Here is an 11,130-nt window from a genome sequence, read left to right as displayed (position 1 = left end):
AGTGAAGAAAGTGAGAACACAGAAGGACAAATGATTCTATTTATACGAGCCATCAAGAGTAGTCAAATTCATGGAGACAGAAAGTAGAATAGTGGATGTGAGGGCCTGGAAAAAGGAGGGAATTAGGAGTCATTATTTAATGGGTACAGAGTTTTAGTGATATACATGGTGACGAGAGTTTTAGAGGTGGGTAGTAATAGCTGCGCACATGAACGTATTGACTTTTTTTTTTTTTTTTTTTTTGTGGGACCCTCGCCGGTGGCCGGGATCGAACCGGCGCTGCAGAGGCTGTGGGCAGCCTCGCAGCCCAGCGCTCAACCGCTGCGCCGCCAGGGGAGGCCCTGTATTGACATTTAATACCACTGAAGCATACACTTAAGAGTAGTTAAGATGGTAAGTTTTATGCTATGCATATTTTACCGCAATTGCTTGTATTTATTTATTTTTATTTGGATATAATTAACACACAACATTAGTTTGAGGTATACAACATAATGATTCAATATTTGTTTGTATTCCAAAATAATCACTGGAGTTTTTTAGCATACATTACCAGATATAGTTACAAGTTCCTTCTGATTTAGTTTTAAGATTCACCCTCAGCAACTTTTCAGTATACAATGCAGTATTATTAACTATAGTCCCCAAGCTGTATATTATTGCCCGCGGATTTATTTTATAGCTGAGAGTTTGTTCTTTTTAACCCTCTTCACCCATTTTGTCCATCCTTCACCCTAATCCAGCCGAGGTAATGATCAGTCTATTCTCTGTTATCAGAAGTTAATTATTTTGTTTAAGCTTCTACATACAAGTGAGATCATATAGTATTTGTCTTTCTCTCTCCCACTTATTTCATTTAACATAGTGCCCTCAAGGACCATCCACATTGTCCCAAATAGTAAAATTTTCCTTTTTGTGGTTGAATAATATTCCATTCTCTATATAGTCACACATCACTTAATGACTATTCAGTCAACAAGGGACTGCAAAAACTACGGTGACCCCAGTAGATTATACCATATAGTATAGCCCAGTTACATAGTAAGCTATACTATCTTTGTGTGATTATATGCTGCTGTTACACAATGATATTGCTTAATGACACATTTCTCAAAATATCCTTATCACTAAATGAAGCATAACTATAGACATATATAATAAGTCCTCACTTACTAAATAAGGCTCTCAAGTAGGCGCTTGGAAATTGACTAAGTGAAACAACATAATGAAAGCAAGTTCTTGAATACCATTTTGTTCAACATAGGCTAGAATCTCTTTTTTTCCACCAATGTTATATCATAATTATATTTTTAGGGGACCTGCTGTATATACCACATCTTATCCAGTCACTTATCAGTGGACACTTAGTTTACCTCCATATCTTGACTATTGTAAATAATGCTGAAATGCACATCTTCCTGAGTTCGTGTTTTCATTTTCTTTGGCTAAATTCCTAGAAGTGGAATTACTGGGCTATATGCTAGTTTTATTTTACATTTTTTTAGGAACTTCCATACTGTTTTCAATAGTGACTGAAACAGTTTATATTCCCACCAACAGTACACAGATGTTTTCTCTACATCCTCCTCAATATTTGTTATTTATCTTTTTGATAACAGCCATTCTAACAGGTATGAAGTGAAAATCACAAAAAATTGTGATTTTTCTTTATATTTCCTTCATGTATCTTGGCCATCTATATGTCCTTAGAAAATATCTATTCAAGCTCTCTGCCCATTTTTTAATCAGATTGTTTTGTTTGCTACGAGATGAGTTCTTTCTATTTTTTTATTATTAAACCCTTATCATATTTGCAAATATTTTCTCCCATTTGGTAGGTTGCCTTTTTTATTTTGTTGATGGTTTCCTTTGCTGTGCAAAAACTTTAGAAGTATGATGTCCCACTTGTTTGTTTTTGCTCTTATTATCTTTACTTTAGATGTCAAATCCAAAAATATCATCTCCAAGACTGATGTCAAGGAGTTTGCCACTTATGTTTTCTTATAGTTTTATGAATTCAGATCTAACATTCAAATTTGTGATCCATTTTGAGTTAATTTTTATGTACAGTGGTCCAGTTTTATTCTTTTATATGTGGTTGTTTAGATTTCCCACACCATTTGTCGAAGAAACTGTCCTTTTTCCATTGTATACTCTTGGTTCCTTTGTCATAAATTAATTGACTGTCTATGTATGAATTTGTTTCTCTCCTCTTTATTTTGTTCCCTCCACTTATGTGCTTGTTTATTCTGCCCAGGCCATATAGTTTTGCTAACTATACTTTCTATATAGTTTGAAATCAGGGAATATGATGTCTCCATCTTTGTTCTTTCTCAAGATTGTTTTGGCTCCTCTGGGTAGTTTAAGTTCCATGCAATTTTAGGATTATCTGTTCTACTTCTGTGAAAACTGTCATTGGAATTTTGGATTGCATTGAATCTGTAAATAATTCTCTATTCAATTTAATTATCTATTACGATACCATGCCTTTTTTTTTTTTTAAAGATTTATTTATTTATACAAGCACTGGGTACAGTCAGAAGTGCGGGAGGGTGAGAGAATTCACCAGAGCCAGAGCGGGGAACAGAACAGGCAGACCGACGAAATACACTGCTGAGGGGAGCAGCAGGCGGCAGGAGAGGTCTGCGCACCATGTGGGACCCTCACCGGCGGCCGGGGTTCGAACCGGTGCTGCAAGAGGCTGTGAGCAGTTTCGCAGCCCAGCGCTCAACCATTGCGCCACCGGGGAGGCCCTATACCATGCTTTCTTAATTAATGGAGCTCTATAATAAGTCATGACATAAAATAATTTAAGTTTTCCAGTTTTGTTTTTCTCTTTCAAGAATGTTTTGTGTATCTTAGGTCCTTTCCGTTTTCATTTAATTTTTAAAATCAGCTTGTCAATTTCTATTTTTAAAAGTTTGCTGGCATTGATATCTTAACAACATTAAGTGTTTCAGTCCATGAATGTGAAATGCCTCTTTTTTTGTCTCAGCAATATCACTTTCTCTCAGCATTATTTAGTTTTAATATAGACGAAGTTTGCACATGCATCTTGTTAAATTTATTACTAAATGTTCTCTGTTACTTGATGCTCTTTTATAAATGGAATTGTTTTTTGTATTTCATTTTTCTGGTTTTTGTTAGTGTACAGAAATAAAAGAAATACAATTGATTTTTACATCTTGACTTTGGATTTTTCTATCTTGTGGTAGTAGAGTTCTCCAGAGACACAGAATCAATAAAGTATGCACATATAGAAGGAGAAATTTATTTTAGGTTATTACATAATAATGGAGCCTAGCAAGTCCAAAATTTGCAAGATGGGAGCTAATGTTGCACTTCCAATGTGATAGCCATCTACTGGCAGAATTCCTTGGTCTCAGGGAAGTTCAGTCTTTTGTTCCATTCAGGTCTTCAGTTGCCCAGGTGAGGCCCACCCAGCATTATGGAGGGCAGCCTCAAAGTCCACTGATTTCAATGTTAACCTTACCCAAAAAATGCCTCACAGAAACATGCAGAATAACACTTGATCAAAAGTATCTGGGTGCTGGCCTCCCTGGTGGCACAGTGGGTAAAATCTCAGTGCTATCAAGCAATCACCAGCTACTGCAGCATGAGTTCAATCTCCAGCCAGGGAGCTACCCACAGGGTGCAGCAGACCTCTCCTGTCTCACCTGCTGCTCCCCTCAGCAGTGTATTTCAGTAGATCTGCCTGTTCTGCTCCCCACTCTGTCTCTGGTGAGCCCTTTCACCCCTGCTATCCCGCACCTCTGGCCTATACCCCAGTTCTTGTATGCATAAATAAATAAAATACAACACAAATAATTAACCATCATATTTGTAAAGTTACTCATTAGTTAATTAAATTCATCTACAAATAGAGATAACACAGATACTATGTTCCTTACTTGCAAATCTTTATGCTTTTTTCTTATATCTTTGCCCTGATAGGAACTCTGGTGCTGTGTTGTATTGGGCATTTTTGCCTCATTCCCAATGTTAAGAAGAAAGTATTCAACATATTACTTGAAAATCAGTGTAATATGTATGCTGTTACCTGCTGCTATTTCATAGATACTATACAGGAAAAACTCTTCTGTGTCCTGTCTAGTCATGGAATACTCCACCCTCAGTACTTCACTGCTGGTACTTCCGGTCACCAAATGTGTGTGTGGGTTTTCCCTCACACTAAGCTTATCTCTGATTCTCCTGCCCCCAGCTGAACATCCTATAATTTAACTCAATTCTGACACTACCTGGAGAGAGCCTCAGTTCCACAAGACTGCAACTACTCAGCTGCCACTTGCAAATCCAGGTTATCATCTGTGCATCTGACTCACCAGCCATAAATAGGAGCATCCTTGGGTTTCAGTTTGTGCTCCAATGGCTCACAGAACTAAGGAAAACATTTACTTACTAGATTCCCAAAGGATATAGCTCCGCAATAGCAAAATGGAGGAGAAGCCTCGGGGAAGGTATGAGGGGAGGGTGTGGTGCTTCCAAGTCCTCTCTGCCCACCCTCCTGGCACCTCCACATGTTCACCAGTGAACTCCACAAAACCCTCCAAATTCCCACCCCCTCACACACCCCCATTCCCACCACAATACTTTAGAATTTTATGGAGGTTTCATTACATAAGGACAATTGCTTAAATAATTGTCCATTGGTGATTGATTCAACCTCCAGTTTCTTTCCCTTCCCCAGAGGTGGGGGGTGAATGGGGGTGGGAGAGGAAAGTTGCAATCCAGTAATCACTTGGTTGCTTCCCCTGGCAACTAGCTCTCACCCTGTGGTAATCTTAAGGACTTTCCCAAAATCACCTCATTAACATAAACTCAGGTGTGGTCGAAAAGAGCTTGTTATGTACATCAAAAACCCGCATTTCACCTTTATGCTCTGAAACTATTTCAGGAACTGGGAATAAAAGCTGAATAATGTGACCAAAAAAATGCCCTTAGACCTCTTATGACTTAAGAAATTACAACACTGGGTTAAAAACAAAATATATTTCTTATTATATCACATTATCACAGTTGCCATAGTTTTAGTTTGCTGAAAATTTTTATTATGAATGGGCACTAACTGTTACCAAAATCTATTGAAATAGTTCGATGGTTTTTTTCTCATTTATTTTGTTAATGTGCTAAATGACATTGCTTTTCAAATGGCAGGCTAGCTTTTATTTCCCAGGATAAACTTCACTGGACTATGATATACATCCTTTTTATATCTTGCTGTATTTAATTTGTTAATATTTTGTTAATGATTTCTTAGTCATACAGTGTATCTGGTTTGCAGTTTTCTTTTTTTTTTTAAAGATTTATTTATTTATGCATATAAAAACTGGGGTATAAGCCAGAGGTAGGGGGGCGCGGGTGAGAGGATTCACCAGAGACAGAGCGGGGAAGAGAACAGGCAGATCCACTGAAATGCACTACTGAGGGGAGCAGCAGGCGAGACAGGAGAGGTCTGCTGCACCATTTGGGTTGCTCCCTGGCTGGCCGGGGATTGAACTCTTGCTGCAGTGGCTGGTGATAGCTTGATAGCGCTGTCCTTAACTCCTGTGCCACCAGGGAGTCCCCTGGTTTGCAGTTTTCTTTCTTTCTAATGTCTTTAAAGTCTTAGCAGCAAAGTTATGCTGGCCTCATTATGAAAAGAGTTTGGAAATGCTTTCCCCTTCACTTTAAATTGATATCATTACTCCTTTTATGATTATATGGAATTCACCAGTGATGCCAACAGGACCTTGAGTTTTGCTGTTTTCATTGTTGTTCTAAGAGTGAATTCAACTTCCTAGATAATATAGGGTAATTTACATTTTCTGTTATTTCCTAAATAAAACTTTTTACTGTAGCTCTGATTAGCTCATCATTTTCCCAGTTTCTTCATGGAAAATGTAGATAATTTATTTCAGACTTCTCTTCATTATCATTCAATTCAACATATTTTCCAGTTCTCCTTGTGATTTCTTCTTTGACCCTTCAATTATTAGAAGTGTGTTAATTTCCAAAAATTTGGGAATTATTTTGACTCTCTTCTTCTTATTCTATTCTTTTGTGATCTGAAAACATACTTTGCATGATTTCAGTTTATTAAAATTTATTGACACATATTTTATGGCCTAGCATATGGTCTATCTGGGTGAACATTTTATGTGCCCTTGAAATAATGTCTGTTCTTCAGTTGGTGGGTATAGGGGTCTACAAATGTCAATTATGTCAAAGTGGTTGATTCTGTTGTTCAGCTTTTCAATGTTCTTTTTTTTTTTTGCATAGAAGATTTGGGGTATAGCCAGAGGTATGGGATGAGAGAGGATTCACCAGAGACAGAGCAGGGAAGCAGAACAGGCAAATCTACTGAAATACACTGCTGAGGGGAGCAGCGGGCGAGACTGGAGAGGTCTGTCGCGCCATTTGGGTTAGCTCCCTGGGTGGGGGTCGAACTCAGGCTGTAGTAGTGAGAGTGCTGAAACTTAACCCGTAGGGCACCAAGGAGGCCGCTCTTCAATATTATTATTTCTGGGGTCTGATTATGAGCAGGCATTAAAAATTTTATAATTCTTAATTTCATCTTTCTTAGTTCTGTCATTTTTTTTGCTTAATATATTCTGAAATTCTGATATAGATACATGCTCATAATTATAATGTCTTTCTGATGAATTAAGCCTTTTATTTTTATGAAATATTACTCATTATCTCTGGAAATACTCCTTGCCTTGAAGTCTACTTTGATCTAATATTAATGTAGTAATTTCAGTACTCATGTACTTACTGTTTTTATGGCATATCTTTTTTTTCTTTTCTTTTTTTTTTTTATAGAGGCATGTTTTTATTTATTTATTTGTTTGTTTGTTTGTTTGTTTGTTTGCTTATTTATACATGCACTGGGTACAGTCAGAAGTGAAGGAGGGTGAGAGAATTCACCAGAGCCAGAGCGGGGAGCAGAGCAGGCAGAAGGACCGAAGTACACTGCTGAGGGGAGCAGCAGGCGGCAGGAGAGGTCTGCGCGCCATGTGGGACCCTCCTCCGGTGGCCGGGGAGCAGCCGGGGATCGAACCGGTGCCGCAGAGGCCCCGGGCAGCTTCGCAACACAGCGCTCAACCGCTGCGCCACCGGGGAGGCCCTTTTTTATTTTCTTATTTCATCCTCTCAACGTCTTTACATTTGAATTGTCTCTGTTCTAGACATCATGTTGTGGAGTGTTGTACTTACAAACTGCTCTAAATCTTAAAGACTGAAAATAACAACCATTTTATCTCTCAAGATTTTTGTGTTAAGAGATTGTGCAGGACTTGGCTGAACAGTTCTGCTGTTTTGTTTTCAGTTTTTCACTTGGCTGCATCCATTTGGACTGAGCTGGAAGATTCAAGATGATCTCCCTAATTTATCTGATATATCAGTACTTGTCCAAGCAGCTAGTTAGGCTTCCTCATAGTATGGTTCCTCAGGGTATTTGAACGCATGGGGGTGAGTCTTGAGGCATAGTCAGAAGGACTTCAGAAAAAGTATTCTCCAAGTCTTAAAGAGGGACAAAACAGAGGTCTGTCCCCTTTTTCTGTGGCTGGATATTAGCTGCATGTGACACATGGAGCTGTATTATCATATTGCCACCATGAAGGAAGAAAGCATAAATGGACAAGCCAATATCCTGAAATGGCTGAAGAGGAATGGGGAGGAAAAATCTGAGGCCCAATGATATCACTGAGATATTAAATCAATCAACACTGAAGCAATGAGATTATTCTCTATAATTTTACTGAAATATAACTGACATAATATTGTATTAATTTAAGATGTATGACATAGTGATTTGATAGATTTGATTTTACAAAATGATTGCCACAAGTTAGATGGTATGCTACAAAATTTTTTTCCTTATGAGGAGAATATTTAAGATTTATTCTCTCAGCAACTTTCAAATACACAATACAGTATAGTTAACTGTTAATTCTCCATGTTAGGTGGAGAGTTGAGAGAATTTTGCCTCTCTTTGTGAGATAACTTTACTTGCAGCCTAAAGCATTCTGAAAGATGTAAGAGGAATGAGTTTAAACAGAGGTGATACTGAACCTAGAGTTAGAGTAGTTAGCAATCCTCTGTTAAGAATTATTATCATGTTGGGGCCTCTCTGGTTGGGTGTCAGCACTATGAGGCTATCTGCAACTACTGCAGCATGAGTTCGATCCCCAGCCAGGGAGGTGACCCACATGGTGCAGCAAACCTCTCCTGTCTTGTCCGCTGCTCCCCTCAGCAGTGTATTTCAGTCAATCTGCCTGTTCTGTTCCCCACTCTGTCTCTGGTGAATCCTCTCTTCCCCACCACTGGCCTATAACTCATTTCTTATATGCATAAATAAATCTTTTTAAAAAAGAAATATTATTTTATGATTTATTGGAAAGATAATTAATACATTTAAATCTACAGTGAAAGTTACAGAGCACAGCAAAACACTAAATATTAATTGAACTTTTTTACTTGAATAAGAAAATTAAAAAGCAAGGAAACAATTGATTTTCTCCTTCAATGGATCATTACTGTGGAACTATAGCTAGCTGCAGATCTGACATATAGAGCTGGAGGTAAGAACCACGTTATCAGAAACCACGTTGAAGTTAAAATTTTGGTAATTATGATCATATCCTTCAGCATTTCAATAAATTCAGATTTGAGCTTAAAAATCCATAACTGGTTAAGTAGAAAAATCTAAAAGAAGTTTAAGAAGACTAGCTCTAATTTAGTCCAGTGTGGATATATCTATCACAACTAGTGCTATGTGTCTTGATGCAAGCATTTCTGTTTATTCTCAGTTATATGGTTATAATTGTTATTTTTAAGATGGTTATGAATGGGTTATTGAGATTCATTCATTCTTTTGACTTTCACAGAAAAGTAAATTTTAAGGTATTGAGACCAGTCATGATTTTGCCCACCTTTTATCTTTCCTTTTCAAGTAAGGATATTAATCAAAGTACTTTTCATTTACTATCATTATTGATAAAAATACTTAATACCCCAAAAGACTATAGTTTTGAAATTTCTTTTTTTTTCTTTTTCTTTTTTTAAAGATTGATTTATTTATACAAGAGCTGGGGTACAGGCCAGAGGCGCGGGAGGGTGAGAGGATTCACCAGAGACAGAGCGGGGAGCAGAACAGGCGGACTGAGGAAAACACTGCTGAGGGGAACAGCGGGCGAGACAGGAGAGGTCTGTCTCGCCATGTGGGTTTCTCCCTGGCTGGCCGGGAATCGAACTGGCGCTGCTGAGGCTGTAGACGGCTTCACAGCGCTGCGCTCAAGCCACTATGCCACCAGGAAGGCTCTACAGTTTTGGAATTTCTAAAAGATTAAATTTTGCTTTATAACATCACATAAACTTAGTTGTCTTCAAACAACTGAGTTGTGGAATGGCATGTGTCTGCAGATGGGCACATGGGAACCACTGATTTAAATTATTTTCTGCCAAATCTGACATAGACTGGAAAATGTTCACCTTCATCCATCCACACATAAAGGTAGCCTTTCTGTTTCTTTATTCAGTGACTGTTTTGTGACCTGCAAGGCCTCCACGCAGCCACTCTAGAGAACCTGAAAGCATGTGTGAACCAGCCCCTCACCTTCAGTGGCTGTTGCCTGGGCTGGGCTACGAGACACATCACGGCATCAGGAAATCTTGTGCTCTTGAAACCAACTGCTTTCTATTTGTTAGAGTCCAAATGCCAGTGGATTCTTCTTCTTCTTCTTCTTTTTTATTTAATTCTGGTTTAATTTTGTTCAGGTGTCAACCTTGTGTGTCTTTACTAATAGGCAGCAGAGCAGTTAGCAACATTGATTCTGATAGCGCTAGAAAACTGGAGCTGTCGTGTTGTAACGGATGCAGCTAATCAAAGGCCATCAAGGGACCATTACAGGAGAGTGTGAACATTGCAGCTTCGTGTGAATAGGAGCCCAGCCACACCTGGACTTGTCACCTCGGGGGGGGGGGGGGGCTGTTCTTCCCGGCTCCTGTCTGAGAATTCTCTCCCCAGCCCTCTGTGAGCAATGGCTGTTATTTCTGTATCCTCTGGTTTATCTAGCCTTCAGAATTCTCCTCCAAGAAATTCTGAATTTGATCAGGACCATAAGATGATTATGTTCTCACTACAAGTGGACTGTGAACTAAATGTATCAGCTTGGCATCCAAGATCAATACCTTCCCTTTTTTTCTTTCTTTTTTTTAAAGAAATTTCCCTTCAGACTCCTTTTTCATTCATTCATTCATTCCATTTTTATTTATTCATTCATTTATTTTTCATCCATTCACCTAAACAGTATTTTTGAATACACATAAGGGACCCACTTCTGTGCTGGGCCCCATGGATGATGTTAAAGACAAGTAAGATAGTTGCTGTCCCTGGGGGAGTCTATAATCTTGCTGGTAAAATACTCATTCATACAAACATACACGTGTAAGTGTGACTTGACTTAGTTATGTGAGATTGAAAAGAAAGACTCAAATGTCATATTTTCAGTGAGGCCATCTCTAACAAGCTTTTAAATTTTGTGCAAGCTATGTTTGCACATAGACACACATACCAACACAGAAATACACACAGACACTCATACACACACACACACCATCCAGCATTCATTGTCCCCTTCTATGCTATGTTTGTCTTCAGTATACTAATTACCTTCTGGTACACTATGTAAATCACCTATTTATTTTGCTTATGATCTGTCTCCTCCTATAAGAATGTAAACTCGGGGTCTCCCTGGTGGCACAAGGGCTTAAGTCTCAGCACTGTCAAGCTATGGGCAGCCACTGCAGCAGGAATTCCATCCCCGGCCAGGGAGCTAACCCATATGGTGCAGCAGAACTCTCCTGTCTCACCTGCTGCTCCCCTCAACAGTGTATTTCAGTAGATCCACTTGTTCTGCTCCCCACTCTCTCTCTAATGAGTCTTCTCACCCCACCCATGCACCTCTAGCCTACACCCCAGTTCTTGTATGCATAAATAAAAATAAATCTTTTAAAAAATGTAAACTCAGTGAGGGCAGAATTTTGTTCACTGATGTGGCCCTGATGCATAGACTAAAAAATGATGACTAAAACATAAAAGTTCCCTCAGCAGAGCCATTAACTGACATA

The sequence above is a fragment of the Talpa occidentalis genome, unplaced genomic scaffold (genome assembly GCF_014898055.3).
Source record: "Talpa occidentalis isolate TD23 unplaced genomic scaffold, MPIMG_talOcc4v2.1 talOcc4.9, whole genome shotgun sequence".
Taxonomy (NCBI): Eukaryota; Metazoa; Chordata; class Mammalia; order Eulipotyphla; family Talpidae; genus Talpa; species Talpa occidentalis.
This window is presented reverse-complemented; position numbering follows the sequence as displayed.